The sequence below is a fragment of the Rattus norvegicus genome, chromosome X (assembly GCF_036323735.1).
Source record: "Rattus norvegicus strain BN/NHsdMcwi chromosome X, GRCr8, whole genome shotgun sequence".
NCBI classification, from domain to species: domain Eukaryota; kingdom Metazoa; phylum Chordata; class Mammalia; order Rodentia; family Muridae; genus Rattus; species Rattus norvegicus.
This window is the reverse complement of record NC_086039.1, coordinates 112,044,909-112,060,265: the sequence shown is the minus strand read 5'-3', so window position 1 is coordinate 112,060,265 and position 15,357 is coordinate 112,044,909. Positions and strand designations below refer to the sequence as shown.

The window sequence follows — 15,357 nt, the reverse complement described above, 5'->3', positions numbered from 1 at the left end:
TGGGAAACAGTCCGACTCCTGTGTCAGATCATAGCTCCCCTGTTCTCCTTTCTATCCTTCATCCCCTGCCCTCTCATCCAAAATGAAAGCATTAGTTCTCTCTCTCTCTCTCTCTCTCTCTCTCTCTCTCTCTCTCTCTCTTTGTGTGTGTGTGTGTGTGTGTGTGTGTGTGTGAGAGAGAGAGAGAGAGAGAGAGAGAGAGAGAGAGAGAGAGAGAGAGAGATTGCTCCTCAGCAAGTTTCTCCTCATTCCTTTGACTAAAGTTCCTGGTTCCTGAAAATGGGTTACACAGCTGGGAATGGTATTGATTTCCTAAAAGGCTAAAACAGCCCCTATAATCCTTGACTAAGCCATTTCTGACTTGACTACCAAAACTTTTCCATTACCAATTCACCAGAGAAAATAGGACTGTCGAGCTCCTGGCAAGATGCTGGCTTTTTTTTTTTTTCTCCCACTACAGCTCCTACCAACTCCATTAGCTTCTACCTATTCAGTCTGGTTTCTAGATCTGATTTCCTTTGGATTAGTCATCCTCTTTGACCTTGTGCTTACTCTTGACTTTATAATAGCAGAATCTTTAATAGCAGCCCCTGCCAGCTTTATAGACATTTTCTACTTTCCTCATCTATCAAATAAATGTACTACCCAGTCTCTTCCAAACCCTCAGCAAACTTGTCTGCCCTGTATACCGCTTCCACCATGAACAGGGAGAAAAAACCCCACAACCCGTAGGAATGACCAGCACTCGTATGCTCATGGGGTCTTGTGGCCCGTTGCTTGCACTCTCATCACAATGTCTACTAGTCTGTGGGGTGCTTTAAAGAACCGGCCTCATGACATCCTGAGGTCTCTCTGGATTCGGAATTACCAACACCCAGCATTAACCCTGCATACCTTCCTGACTCTTTTCATGTTGTATCTTGGGTGGACACAGAGTATGACATTCGTATCCAGAAAAAGAGGACCATTTGGCTCTCCTCCCAGATTCCAGCCTATTAATCATCCATTTGTGTCCATTACCACAGTGAGCCCCTTTACTCAAAAGTGCCCGTGATTGGAAGCTCAAGTGCCAAATCACACATCCTGACCAATTATAATTTTACACATGGCCCAGTGAAAACCACACTGACCTTTTATACCTGGCTCATCCTAGAACAGGGCCACAGTGCTGTCACCAACAGGAATGGACCTCCTTCTGTTCCAACACCTCAGACAGCCATACAGTTGGCCTGGATTTGAGTCTGCAAAACCATTAGGGAGGGAAGCAAAACTAACATGGCTAAGGGCTTCCCTGGTGAAAGCCACTTTTTTGAAAATAGCACTGCAACCACCCCCATCATGCTTACCAAAGACAAGGCACTCACCCTTCCCTCTGCAGCCCACACAGCCCAGAAACCCCAAGGCTAGAATCTGGAATTGGATTCTGGAAGGTGGGACCAAACAAACAAACAAGCAAACAAGCAAAAACCAAACCCAATGGAGCCTCTAGTTCCCTCCTTAGAAGAAGCATCTACACCCCCAACACCCTCACTCTACCCTAGGGAAGGAAAGCCTGCCAGAGCCTGAATCTAAAATGTTCGGTTCACTCAGAAGTATGCCAGTCATCATGCCAGGTCACAAACTGAGGGCAGTGTCTCTTCTGGGAGCTACAGAGGAGTGGAGGGAGGAAGCAGCAAGCCCAATGACCCCCACTCCCCAGACAAAGACAGGAGCCAACGGAGGGGGGTGCCAGGCTTTTCTAAATACCATATTGAATCCATTCAGTCCCCACAGAAGAAAAAGAAGAGGAAAAAGGGGAAGGAAGGATAAAATTCCCCAAGTGAAAAGGGGAGGGGGACAAAATTTTTTTAAAGAAAGAAAGCTCCTTTTTAAGAAATTTGGCACTTTTCTGTTTCAGTCTGGTTGTTCTGATGCAGACTTGGCCACAGTGCGGCCACACCCCCTCCCCTTCTCTGGAGGACTGCTGTCAACAGTGTGGCTGGGGGGTGGGGTGGGGGACGCACGCGAAGATGGTAGGAGACTTACAGTCTGACAGCATTCAGGGCGATTTTGCCCCAGGAGGTCCAAACCCCACTAAGCTAACCCTGGGCTTGGCCAAGGGAAGATGCCCAGGTCCTTCAGGACCAACCCGGACACACCCACTCATCTGCCTGAGCAAACCCCATCAAACACTATGCGCTGGGTCCCAGGGCTTGGGCAATGGAGCCACGTAGGAGAGTCAAAGCTGGGGCACAGCAAGAGCAGGAGGGGGACACAAGAAAGAATATCTGCCCGGCAGCCTCCCCTCACCCGAGCTAGCCCGATATGGTACAGAAGTCGCGGGATTTACCTGCCAAGGGTCCAGCCACCCTGCCAAGACCTTTCCAGTACCTCGGAGCACGCTGGCAGTTGGGCTGGGGAGCTGCAGCCCAGCGGCTGCAGGCGCAGCCCCGGGCCCAGCCCGCTCCCCCACCCCCCACGGCTCTTCTTTCGCCCAGTGCACTTACTCCCAGAGAGGAAAAGCTGCAGCCCCCAGTGTAAGACCCCAGACAGTTTGCGGCCACAGCTGCCTGCCTGCTGTAGAGCCCCTCTGCTCAGCAACCGCTCCCTAGCTCTTCTATGCTATGACGTCACCTGGGCTCTGCACCGTACCTAGGCCAATCAGATGGTGAGCATAAAAGTAAAATCGCCCTGAGTGGGCTACTGGGGACCAATCTTTTGTTTCCAGGCAGGAAGCGCCCTAGGAGGGGGGAGAAAGTGAAGGGGGGTAGAGAGAGGAGAGGGAAGGGAGATGGAAACTTCTACACTGTCGGGATTGTCTAAAGAGGAAGGTGGAGCCATAGAGAAAGACACCAGACAGGAGTGGAAAGGGAACATTTCATGCATCTTTCTGGTTTGCCACCCTTACGAACACCACGCTTTGAGATGCATTTTTTCAGGCTAGGGAATCCATCTACGGGAGCAGGCTTTCTTGAGGAAATTTGGATTTGGGACACCACCTGTCAGCCTAGCAGGTTACATGGACAAGTAAGGGGGTGGGGGGAGCAGGGACCTGGCGGTGGAATTAAGAAAGGCAGCAATTTAAGCAGGAAAAATAGTCTTCTGCACATGAAACATACATTTCAAAACAGGTGGCATTATGCAAAAAGAGTAATTATTCTTCCAATTGAGTGCATTGATTTCACACGAGTCCCCTTGTCATTTTTTCCCTAAAACCTTTACTGATTTCTCCTGCCTTTACAAGAAGCTTCAAATTTTTATAGGTGTCCTAAGCCATTTAAAAATCTACTTTTGAAAATCATCACCTCTTGCTCCCAAATCCATACTTCCTAGACTTTTGGCAGATCATACAAATTATGTCAAGTGTCTGCAGTGAGACAAAAGGCTGCACAATAGTATGTAAGTTCGAACTATAATGATGTAAAATGTGCCTCCCAACACAGAAGGGAAGGAGCATAACATTGTAATGGTTAGATTAAAGTACTGGGATTATGGGCTATTTTGTCCTCTACTTTTAAACTTTTTGAAAATTAAGATAAATGTATCCGTGCAAAAGTGAATGGCCGAAATGAATAATGATTCTTTCCGACACCTCTTTGACTTGATTTCCTCAACACTCCCTAAGAACCAACATTCATTTCTTCACAATTGTCACACAATGCATTTTAACACCCAAACTGAATTTCATCTGTTTTCAGATCCTATGAGGAAGAGCCACACAAATGATCTCTGGATTCACCAGAGATAATCACTCAGATAGCTGGGAAAGTGGGGGTGGGGTGAGAATTAATTCATTTTGAATAACATCGGGAACTGAAAGAGAACAATGATCAACCTCCGAAAAAATAAGGAAAAGGACGACGGAGACTCAATAAGCGACATGATCCAAACCGTTCTTAAGGATGACTTTGCAACATTTTCCTTCAATAAAAAAATACATATATATGCATACATAAGTATTGTATGAAGAAGTAGAACTGGCATTTATATTTAAATCTAAGTACAAAGTTCATGGATTTTTCTAATATGCTAAAGTGAAAATTAATTATGAAAATATGCACTGGCTTTATAGCCTTTAAAACACATCGTGGTGGTTACCTTCTAATGAAATATAGACTCCCTCTCCCATTCTTGATTAATTGGCTGAAATCAGAATGATTCTGCTTACAGTGACATTATAGATATCTTTTTAATTAACTTTGGGGTTAAAACAGTAGCTACATCCCATTGATTTTTTTATACATAATGCTGGAAATAATCTAAAAAATACTGATCTAAATGTCATTTACTTAATGGAAAAACATCTTATTTGTAAATCACATTTATGTCAGGTTCTTTCCAACTAAAATACTTAAAAAAATAAGGAAGCATAACAGGATTTTCCTGGTAGTGATTCAACTACGGTTTCTGAGGTATTGATTTAAATTGTAATTAAAAGGTATTTGATTTCACTCTAATCCTCACACATACCTCAGCTATAACTCGGAGCTATTTATGCAGTCACTTCACATGGTTATTTAAACATTTCATGTGTGTATTTCTTCTGTCCCCAGTGGTTATAGAAACTAAGTGTGGGGAGGGGCAAAATCCTATTAGGTACTTAACAAATGGAAGCATGGTAACGTCATTCAAACAAGGCTGTAAGCCCAGAAAGACATGGGTCCTCATGTAAAAACATGATAACCTATGTTATTCTTAATATCAAATGTTAGAGTTTTACCAATGCAGTTTGTTCTCCAAAATATAGAGCAAGAGGAAAAGGCTCTGAACTGTATAACCTTAATGTTTCGTCTCTGTGTAATTTTAGTCTTCCTAACTCCCACTATCTTCTTCTTATTTAGGTGTTGCCTTGGTTTAAGGATACAACTTTAATAACCACTTGGGATGTCTATTATATTTTTCAGATTGCAAACCTTCTTTGCCTTCTTCTTGTCACTAAATTCCCACAATACCCACAACAGTTTACCTCAGCATGCATTATGATCTGAATTTCATAGAATGGGCAATAGAATTCCAGGGCTTTGAAGTCACCAGCATATTGCTTGCGTCATAGAAATAAATGGTCATACATTTTTTTCAGATCCTCACAAATGCTCTCTAGATTCTTGGCTTCCTTCTCTATCTTCTAGGTCCTTTCTATCATACTAAAAGGCAATTTAAGAGTATGTTTGGGGGGTGGAAACATTGAGTGCTTCTTTTATATACAAATGGAGATAGTCACTTAGTTTTGATGGTACAACTAATATTTTTGGACATTGTGTTACTCAAAGTGATGTGCCATCAGCAAAGACTAATGTCACTCAAATTTTCCGTTTTAAGTTTGTGTTTCTGTGTGGGTTTCTAACAACCAAACCATGTTTATGATTTACAAGCCTATGATGTACAAGAGAAGAGAGATATACAAAGCAGGGCTTTTATAATGTAAGTAAACTAAAGTTAGTGTTTTCATTCCAGTCAAATCCCAAAAAACGGAAACATTGCACACTCTCATATACCATTGATGGGACTGACAAGTGAGTAAGACTTATCAAATTAAAAAGTGTACATGTGGGGTTGGGGATTTAGCTCAGTGGTAGAGCGCTTGCCTAGCAAGCGCAATGCCCTGGGTTCGGTCCCCAGCTCCGAAAAAAAAAAAAAAAAAAGAAAAAGAAAAGAAAAAAAAAGTGTACATGTGACTTTAGCAATTCTAAGTCAAGAAAAATGTTTATAGATAGCTTCATGACAGCATACCAAGATATATGCTCAAGAATATTCATTGTTTAATATAATGTAAGAGCATAAATATCATATAAAATAGCTTAAATATTCCTCAGATAAAAATGATCACGTGGATTCCCATATGCTAAAATAAGACCACACCTTGACACATTTTTAGATGAAGAAAGAAACTGCAAGACAATATGTATGCTATTAATTTTATGTTTGTTAAAAAAGTGTGTGTGTGTGTGTATGTGTGGTGTGTGTGTGTGTGTGTGTGTGTGTGTGTGTGTGTGTGTGTTTACACTGAAATTACATGTGGCAAACTTGGCAAACTCAGAAGAAGGCTTGTGATCGTGGGAATAAATGGTATAAATTATGACCTCCAAGTATTCTCCTGGAATGGTCGGCAGCAGCAGCTGGTTAGCCACTCAATCCCAAGGAGAAGTAATCCACTCTTTGCAGTGGACTGAGTTAAGTTAAAAAGGTTGGTGTAGTCAATCCATTTACACGTTACAATTGTTTTATTGATGTGACTGTATAAAAAGAAACCAAGCATCTGTAAAGTTTGAATGCACTTCATTTTCATTTTCGCTTAAGTCGGGCTCTAAAAAGCTAAGAGTAGCTCCAACCTCACCACGTAGCTGAAGATGAGTTTGAGCTCCTGATCCTCTGCCTCTACTTTCAAAGTAATGGGATGATAAGCCCGTGTTAGCCTGACTAGCTTTGTTTGAATGAATTTAAATAATAACTATATACTGTATGTTGCTTGTAAAATCAGAATTAGAATCGAAAATATAATTCATGAGAGTGCTTGAAACAAAACCAATCAGCACCTTAACTATCCTGAAAGCTATCTGAAGGCCAAGCAGTGGTTCAAGTAGGGCAGTCAGAGATATGAGGAACTTAGAACATTCCTGAACAGAGACTGAACGCAGGAAAATAATAATAGGTAATCTACAGGCAGAAGTGGCCAGCATGTCTTGGCTTTCTTTACACTCCTACCTTAAGTTCCATGGCCAAAAACTGTTCCTAGTAGCTGATGCTAAGAGTTTGTAGCTCTTGGTCTTCACATTGTTTTCCAGAACAGATGCACTTATAATTTTTATTATTTATTTTTAGTTGTATGGGTGTTTTGCCTGTGTGTATATCTGTGTACCACTTTCATGCTTAGTGACCATGGTAACCAGAAGAAGGATTCATGTCCCCTAGAACTGGTGCTGCAGACAGTTGTAAGCTGCCACTTAGGTGCTGGGAATCAAACCCAGGTCCTCTGAAAGGTCCTAGGTGCTCTTAATCTTCAGCCCCCGGGTGCAGGGTGCACTTTTATAAACTAACCCCCTACCCCAATTTTCTCAGCAACTGGTGTCTAGGCATGAAATAGGAGAAAAGTGTCTAGTCCATCTCCACTCAGTTTCTAGGCACTACTATATCTTGCACTCACTGTAACTGATCCTCTTTCTGCTTGCCCCCCTCTCTGCCCACTATATTAGCATCTGAAGCTCTCCTGAAGCAAGCACTTTTGTGGGTTGCATATGAAATAAATACAGGGAATTCAGATATGCCACAAAAGTGTCTCCAAAGAATAGAGACAGTGGGGCAGATAGAATCATGTGGTTAAGAACTCACCATCTTCTTGAAACCAGAGTTGTGACCCAGGACCCTAGAACTGGACAAACCCTTGAACAAGAGTCTGATTTCCCCAAGTATTAGTTTTCTTCTCTGTAAAACTCATGTTGCCTCTGCCAAGATCGTTGTGCAGATGTAAATGGCTAAGAACAAAAAAAAGCACACCTGATAGATTGAAGAAATGCACACATCCTTAATCAATTTGATGAGGCCACACATACACGTGATTCCTAAATGTGCATCTGGGAACAGAGCGTCTGGCCTAACCTTTGGCCATAATTAGGCCACAGTAGAGGCCTGTCTTGCAGAACCTGAGAGGATTCAGAAGTCCACTGCCTCTGCCCTCCTTCATTTCATGAGGGAGTCGGTGACGGAAAAGTAGAAGACAATTAAATCCAGGTGGCTTGGAGTGAATTAATAAGAGAAGTGGGCAGTTTCTCTCTTCTAATTTGGTGTTAATTACTCCTGCCTCCACTATGGTCATACATATCAAACCACATTATTTAATTGAGCCAATCTTTGATGTTTCTCCCAAGAGAATTAGGCATTCCTTTCCCAATCACTGCACTTGGAGAATCCAAGTTAATCTGCAAAGTTTTAATTCAGAAAACTTGGATTTTGTTGTTGTTGTTGTTGTTTGTGAGGGATTTGTGGTGTATGTGTTGTGTGCTTGTTTACATGCTCCCCTGGTGGGGGGAGAGACAGAGAAGAAAGAGGGAGGGGGAGGGGAGGGGAGGAAGAAGAGAGAGAGAGAGAGAGAGAGAGAGAGAGAGAGAGAGAGAGAGAGGGAGAGAGAGATCATCTAGGGGACAAAGAATCAATGAAAAAAATAGAAAACCAAAAAAAAAATGTTTTTGGACCAGCTGGACTATGATGTCATATTTTCTCCACTCACCTGTGATTGGCTGCTCAGTTCAGCATCTGCTGAGAGCTAAAGGCTGATTATTTGCCAGAGATACAGACCTTTCAGGGAAGCTTTGAATCATTGCTGGTTGTCGTGACAACCTGGGCAGTGTCTGCTCCTGATAAACACATAATAAGGTTATCAGGAACAGAAGTGCCCCTATCCCCACACCCAATTATGTGAAATGATGAGCAGTGGGACATTTCTCTCCAGAGATGAAGGAGAAGGCTCATCAGTAGGCAAATCGTTGACCCCCTTTCCGACAACATACGCCACCCAACTCCTGAAGGTAGTGCATTTTCCAGCAGTTCCTCACCTACCATGACCAGGTCCCTCCTGAATCCACAGGTTGATTGTAAATCAGAGTCCTGAGAAATAGTGATGAAGAGGGGAACACTTCTGAAAGTTTCCACTAAAGTCAAAGAAAGTCAGGAGAAGTGAGCAGAATGTCAAGTTCATTAGTGATAGGCACATTGTTTTCAAAGGTGCATGACCAACATGGACATGGTTCAGGGTCCAAAATGGAAGGACATGGCCAAAACTGGTCACCAAAATCAGATGCAAAGGAAGTTCAGGATTGCTCTTGGTGTGCACGTTCCTTTTTGCCTGCTACCTTCCTTTTCCTGATCACAAGCCCCTACCCTGTGTTATGTTTGGACTTCAGATAATTTAGAAAGGGAAGATCGGCTGCATTTTTTTTAATGATATATCAGTCATTTATGATGAAGAAGTGGTTCCCATACCTATAAGACTTTAGAGATTTGTACTTGCTGGTCACTGCATACTGACAATATTAATCTATGCAAGAGATAAATCTAGGTACCTATATAAAAGAACGCTGGTATAAGCACTTTCAGACTATTTGTGGAAGAACTATACCTCGGGAAAGTGCTTTCATTTATTTACACAGGGTCTCATGTGACCCATGCTGGTCTCAAGCTCTGTACGCAATTAAGAATATCCTTGGATTTTTTTATTCTCTTGACTTAACTTCACTGGTGGTAGGATTCCTGTTGTATGTAATGCTGGGAACAGAACCCAGAGCTCTGTGTCTAACAGATAATCACACTAGCATCTGAGCTTCATCCTGAGCTCCAAAGGGTGTTATCAAAACTCTCCTCCTAGCAAACATTTTAATTGATTAAGTATTTGAAATAGTGTTGGGATCAAGGGAATTAACAAAAATACGCCAGCGCCCCTATGTATCCTTGACAAAATGTCTCTGATATTTTAATTTACAAAATATTTAAAATGTAGAAAATGATATTGGTCTAACATTAATAACTCAAACACCAATCTTATTCAGAATTCATCATTGTTGACATGTCCTCCTATGTGAAATATTTTATTAGCTCATCTGGAAATCAATTAATCTATTCATGGGTTATATGAATGTCAATGTATTTTTCAGACCCACCTAATTTGAAAAGGGCAAAAACCTGAGTTTAAATCTGCCTGGGATTGAAAGGATAGAAATTAGCATGTTTTAAGAATAACTAGTTTTGTCATTATTCTGAGTGGGACTATTGATAAATAAAGCCAGATGTAACTTTAATGAAAACACTGTTTTCCCCAAGGCTACACAGCACTTGTGAAACGTCACAGGGTTCCCCCTCCTCCCTTAGGTAATACCACCTTCTTACCAATGATCCCAGACTCATTTTGCTATTGCGATTTATGACCAAGGATGCTCTATGGCTAAGTCACACAAGAAACCTGATCTTGTAAGACTATAGACTTGTTTCTGATATTATTGGGCTATTAAATTTTCAACAAAGCAAGTGAAATGACAAAAACTAGACTTATCACACTTATCAGAAGTTAACCTTATCTCCTTGACTTTACCTAGAAGCACACAGTGTGACTAAAACCGCATGATTTATATAGCAGATGCCTAATAAATTCTCAGCACATTGACATGGGATTCTCTTAGTGCTGCATATGGGGACAAAAATCTGGGGAGTACTGTTGTATAAAATTTCGGCATAGACTCTTGTAATTAAATTGCTACATTCAAATTCCAGTTTTACTGCATTATAGTTCAAGAACCTGGACAATATTTTTGGTCCCTTTCAACTTTTTCTCATCTGTGGAATATAATCCTCCTTCTTAGAGTAGTTGGGAAGATTAACTTAAATGCTCATAAGGAAATAACAGTGTTACAGTTTTGGTTCTCAACCTCCCTGCGCAGGAGAAATTACCTTTGTAAAATGCTGTTGCCTAGGCCCTATTGCTAAACATTGTGATTTAATTTGATGACATATATCTGAGCATCCAAGCTTTTCAAAATCCCCTCAGGTTCTAATCTTCTCAGATTCTAATGTGCAGCAAAATTTGGGAACCATTACATTAGGGATTTCATTGCTTAAGGATGATTGATCTTTCCTCTAAGAGGTTCATGGGTAATCTCTCCCTATCTCTCTTTCAGTGTGTCTGACTTTTACAAGGCCACGAAGTAGAATGGGGGACTTTTCTCATGAGGCAGGCATTTAAATTCCTTTCTCTCTGAGCTTTCAAGGCTTTTTCCTTATTGAGTCAACCAGATAGCTTGCTGGAGTAATAGAACTTTAAAACTAATAGTATACTTTTCCTCCGTGTCGTTAGCAATGTGATGGTGACATTGAACAAAATCAGAGTTGTATTCCTCTTTCTTTTCCCTCTTCCCACACATAACTCAGTGCCACTTCAAATTAAGTGGCCTCAAATGTGAATTCTAAAACAAAGTTAATAATACAAAGGCAGCATTGGCTGACCATCACAGATGTGTTTAATGGATGGTGATGTCAATGTGGTGGTGTTCTGTATAATTAAGCACCTGTCGTACCTCACAATCAATCCATATTTTGCTACAAAGCAGGAACTTACAGCCAATTTCTTTCTCCAGTGTTCATTTGCTAAGATGGCTGGTGGCGGAGGGACAGTCAAACACTTTGCATTTCCCACCTCTTTTAATCATCCAAGAGCACACACTCTCTAATTAGTAAATAATAAAGAGTAAGCCACTGGTGACTTTTAAAGATTATGTAGAAATTTCAAATATGTTTGTAGCGAGTTTTGAAACCATTCCTGCTGCCAATATGTGAAATTTACCGGATTCTGACTTGCTAGGATAAAGTTTACTGCCAAAAAAGGAAATAGGGCATGTTGCTAAGCAAATTAATATTATATACATTGGAAAGCGTCAGCCTGCTAGGGGAGTAGCTAACATACGGTTTTTAAGCGCCACTCTAAGTGCACTTTGCATTCAAATGACCAATATGCTAATTACAGCCCTTATCTGTTTGTTCTGGGCCTTAAGAGCCTCAGCAGCTCAACGCACAGACTGCACCCAGCAGTTTGACTGCAGGTTTTTAGAAATAATAACATGGCATTTCTTTCAGCATATTTTCAAATTCAAGCTTCTTACAAATCAAGATTGGCCTTTCCCCTTTTCAGGGAATTAGTGAGGCTTAACGGTGTTCACTATGGTGCAGCGCCCCTCCACACCCCTTTGAACAAAGGCTCTTCCTCTGACTGGAGCACAGCCTGTTGGGGCAGATTTCCATGGCAATTTGCGGGTCTCTTTTGAAAGACATGGGGCGTCTTTGTAAATGGGATTGGTGGATGGCAGGGGGTAGAAAGGGTATACTTTCCCACTAATCTTAGGATTGTCTTTGACCCTTTTTAATTTTCACCACCCTTGTAAGGCTAGAAAGCAGCTTTGTCCAATTGAAAGCACACACGGCCAATTCAGTTCTTAGGAGAAAGGCAGAGAAACAGAGCACCATTCTCCCTGTTCTCACCCAAAATGATCCAGCCCTTACCAGAAATATATTAAGAGGAGGTGCACCCAGGGTTTATCAGTCATTCCCATTCCTTGCTGTATTTAAATTTGCCTCAAGGGGTGGGGCTCTTCTGAAAGTATGCCATTCTATACTCGACATAGCTTTCACATTTTGTCCTTTCTGAACGAGGATGACAGTAAAAACATGCTGAAGTGACTAAGGCCTTAGCCCTACACAAAGAACTATAGACAAATGAAGACTGCTGGGAGCAGGAAAAGTGGCCCTCCCTAAGGTAGAGCACACCAATCAGTTTGTCCAGTGTCAAATGGTCAGCCCTGAAAACATAAATACAAGAAAATGTTACATGGACTCGACAGGCTATATTTGGGAATGTGTATGCATAGACAAATACATGTAGATGTGCAATAGCAATTGGCAAAAAAGAGAGACCACATTTGAAGGAAAGCTGAGAGGGGTGTGTGGGAGGATTTGTAGGGAGGAAAGAAAAGGGAACATTGTAATTAAATGACAATCTCAAATATAAACAAAATGTTCACCCTTTCTCTTCTTAGAATTGTTTTAGTAAAATGTAAACTATCCAGACACATTTAAAAAATTACTTGAGTACATTCTACATTTTAGAAAGCTGTCTCTTTCTTTCTCCCTCTTTCCCCACTTCTTTGCACCCGACCCCCCAAACTAACATCATCAGACTTTCTACTCTTTATGAAACTGACCCAGTAGACTTAATACCTAAAAAAAATTGAGATTAGTCATATTAACAATAACATGCCCTTTCCTTCCAGCGCTCTGTTCTTCTTTTCAGGGACATCTTTGAGATACCAAAAGCCCCAATGAATCACTACCCTCTCCTGGGTCTGGGAAGGAGGCAACCTGATTGACATTTTTCCAGGACTGTCTTAGAGCTTTCATTTCTTGACTTCTGGTATTCGCTTGTTTGCAGAGGATCTTCCTGGAATGGAAAGTGATACTTGGATCCAAGAATGAACTGTGCATATTAAAATGGAGCTGTAACTGCAGGCATTGGGGGAGAACACGGAAAGATTGTTTAGAGAATAAGGTGGCAAATGATGCAATTGAAGATGGGTGCGGTGGCACTAGCTCATAAATCTAGTTAGGCAGAACAGAAAATCAGAAGGAAAAAATACAAAACATGGGAAGGAAGACTTCCTCATTCCAGAGTCAGGGTGAAGCCCCTCACCAGAGGAGAAACCAGAATTCCCACCCAATTAGCATTTACTATAAGACTGCAATAGATAAGTCTCTCTCTCTCTCTCTCTCTCTCTCTCTCTCTCTCTCAAAGTATTCATATTTCATCCTCTTTACAATAGTTACATAGAGGATTTGGGTAGTTTTTCAAGTCATTACTTACTAAAAATGATTACTAAAGAATTTAAATGAGATCACAGGTAGTTCCTGGGCAAAATTCCTAACAAAATTACATTTACGCAGCCTTGGGTGTGGCCTATTTTGCCTATCCACATCTCTTAAACTTCATTCTTCATTCTTAAGATCTATGCTTTTCTTTGTGGAGGCTTCTATTAAACTTCGTTTGATTCACACTGGCTTAACCTAAAGTTCTTTTCTTTGCTGAAGCCAAGGCTCTAGTCACATTTAAATGATTAAGGGGACTCCTCGGGCTGCTGGAGGCAACAGTGTGCATCTGTGTCTCTACTGTGGCTGACATCAGCACTTAGGAGGTGGAGGCAGAATGATGGGAGGTTTGAGGCCATCCTGGGCTACTTAGTGAATTCCAGTCCTAAGTATTAAAACACCAACCAAAGAAAAGGGTTCTGCCCTCTCTAAAACGTTGGTTTCCAGGCACACCACAGACAGCATACTCAGTAACTTACAACACCTTTCAAAGTCAGGCTTCTGTATTTATACGAGTGCAAAAAGGGTGCTTTTTTTTTAATAACTCCAACAGGCTGAAAAACAAAGCTAAAGTTTTTAATTAAACATAAATGTTAAGGTGCCTCACGGAGCTTAGGACCCTCAGTTTTTAGTCAATTCCAATTTTACCATATTAGTAGTCTAGGCTAGTCTTTATTTCAGAGCATCTGTTTTTGCTGCCTTGAATTTTGATACCTTCCCATTTAGAAGGCTGGAGGAGACAGTGGGGACAGGGAATAATCTCATAGCAATTTTAGCTCAATCCTTGGGTATCTGATTAAAACAGACTGACTGAAATGAAAAACTGTTTTCCAGCCTGGAGACTTTGATAAGGTATGATATAGTGCTTTACTTTTCAAAAGAGCATTGTCATTTAAAATAATCAAAGTTTCTTGATTACTATTACTGCATATGAATTGTATAAATAGTTTTGTTACATTTTTACATATATGTAAGGGTATTTGATAATATTTCCCTTTAATTATGAAAAATAGTTATGCTTCCCTTCCCTGTGGTCCCTTTTCTAATTCCTTGAAGTCCGACTGTTTTCAAAATAGCATCCAAGAAAAATTCAGCACTTAAAGATAACACTTTTGGGTGACCTGCTCATACTGAAAATAAAATACATTTTCTTCTTTGGAGAATCTCTCCCTGGCCCATTTTCGGTAAATGCTATTTCTATATTGACCAACCCAGAGAAACGAACTTGGTCAACTACTTTCTAGGTCCTTTGCAAAACTCACAAAAAACAAGAAGCATTTATTTTTCAAACAATTTATTGTACCAAAAGGTATCAAGAAAGCACAAAACAAAATATAAAACATCTCTCTCTCTCTCTCTCTCTCTCTCTCTCTCTCTCTCTCACACACACACACACACACACACACACACACACACATACACACACACACACGACTTCATCAAAGGATATAGTTTCAAATTTTATGAATCAGACAAAGAAATTACAGAATACCCTAGGGAATGGAGGAGTCCATTAATCAACCCAAGGTCGTTCACATCTAAGCCATCCACAAGTTTGACACTGGAGCTTGTCAGTTACTGTACTAAAGCAGAAAGTACATGGATCCCATCCATTCACATCCACAGAGGAAGTCGGCCATATGGAAGTAACCTGGGGGAGAAACGATCTCATATATAGCTTGGGCTGGAGTACACTATGGAAATCAGTAAGGAAAGAAGATGCAGAGGCTGTGTAGTGCGTGTTTGAAGCTGCCTCACAATTGGGGGACTGAGCATTTATAGCCCATGCTTAGTGTCATTTCATTTAACAGTTCATGACTTTCCTTAAGAATTCATTAGACTATTGAGTCAATAATATTTTAAGTACATTAGGTCATATGTGACAGAGTGACATGTCACTAAGCTGGCTTTTCTACAAATCTACTCAAACAGACCTAGCTCCTAGCCCTTCTCATGCTTAGAAATACAGCTATTTCTGGAAATGGGAAT

The 15,357-nt window shown here is 41.0% G+C and overlaps 1 protein-coding gene across 17 annotated transcripts in view; it reads right to left on the bottom strand.

Moving 5' to 3' along the window:
* The window catches only part of Pak3 (p21 (RAC1) activated kinase 3), a 258,071-nt gene that overhangs the window by 110,772 nt on the left and 131,942 nt on the right, over positions 1-15,357 (bottom strand). For 2 of the 17 annotated variants that reach the window (XM_017601937.3, XM_008773404.4), the window contains exons 1-2: positions 2,330-2,879; positions 1,131-1,241 (exon numbers count right to left, since the gene is read on the bottom strand). The exons of 6 other annotated variants lie outside the window; for them this stretch is intronic. The gene's annotated coding sequence lies outside the window, so the exon portion shown is untranslated. Of the gene's footprint in view, positions 1-1,130; positions 1,242-2,329; positions 2,880-15,357 lie in introns of those variants that run through there. 9 more of the 17 variants (XM_006257333.5, XM_006257339.5, XM_063279847.1 and 6 more) reach the window with 9 other exon arrangements.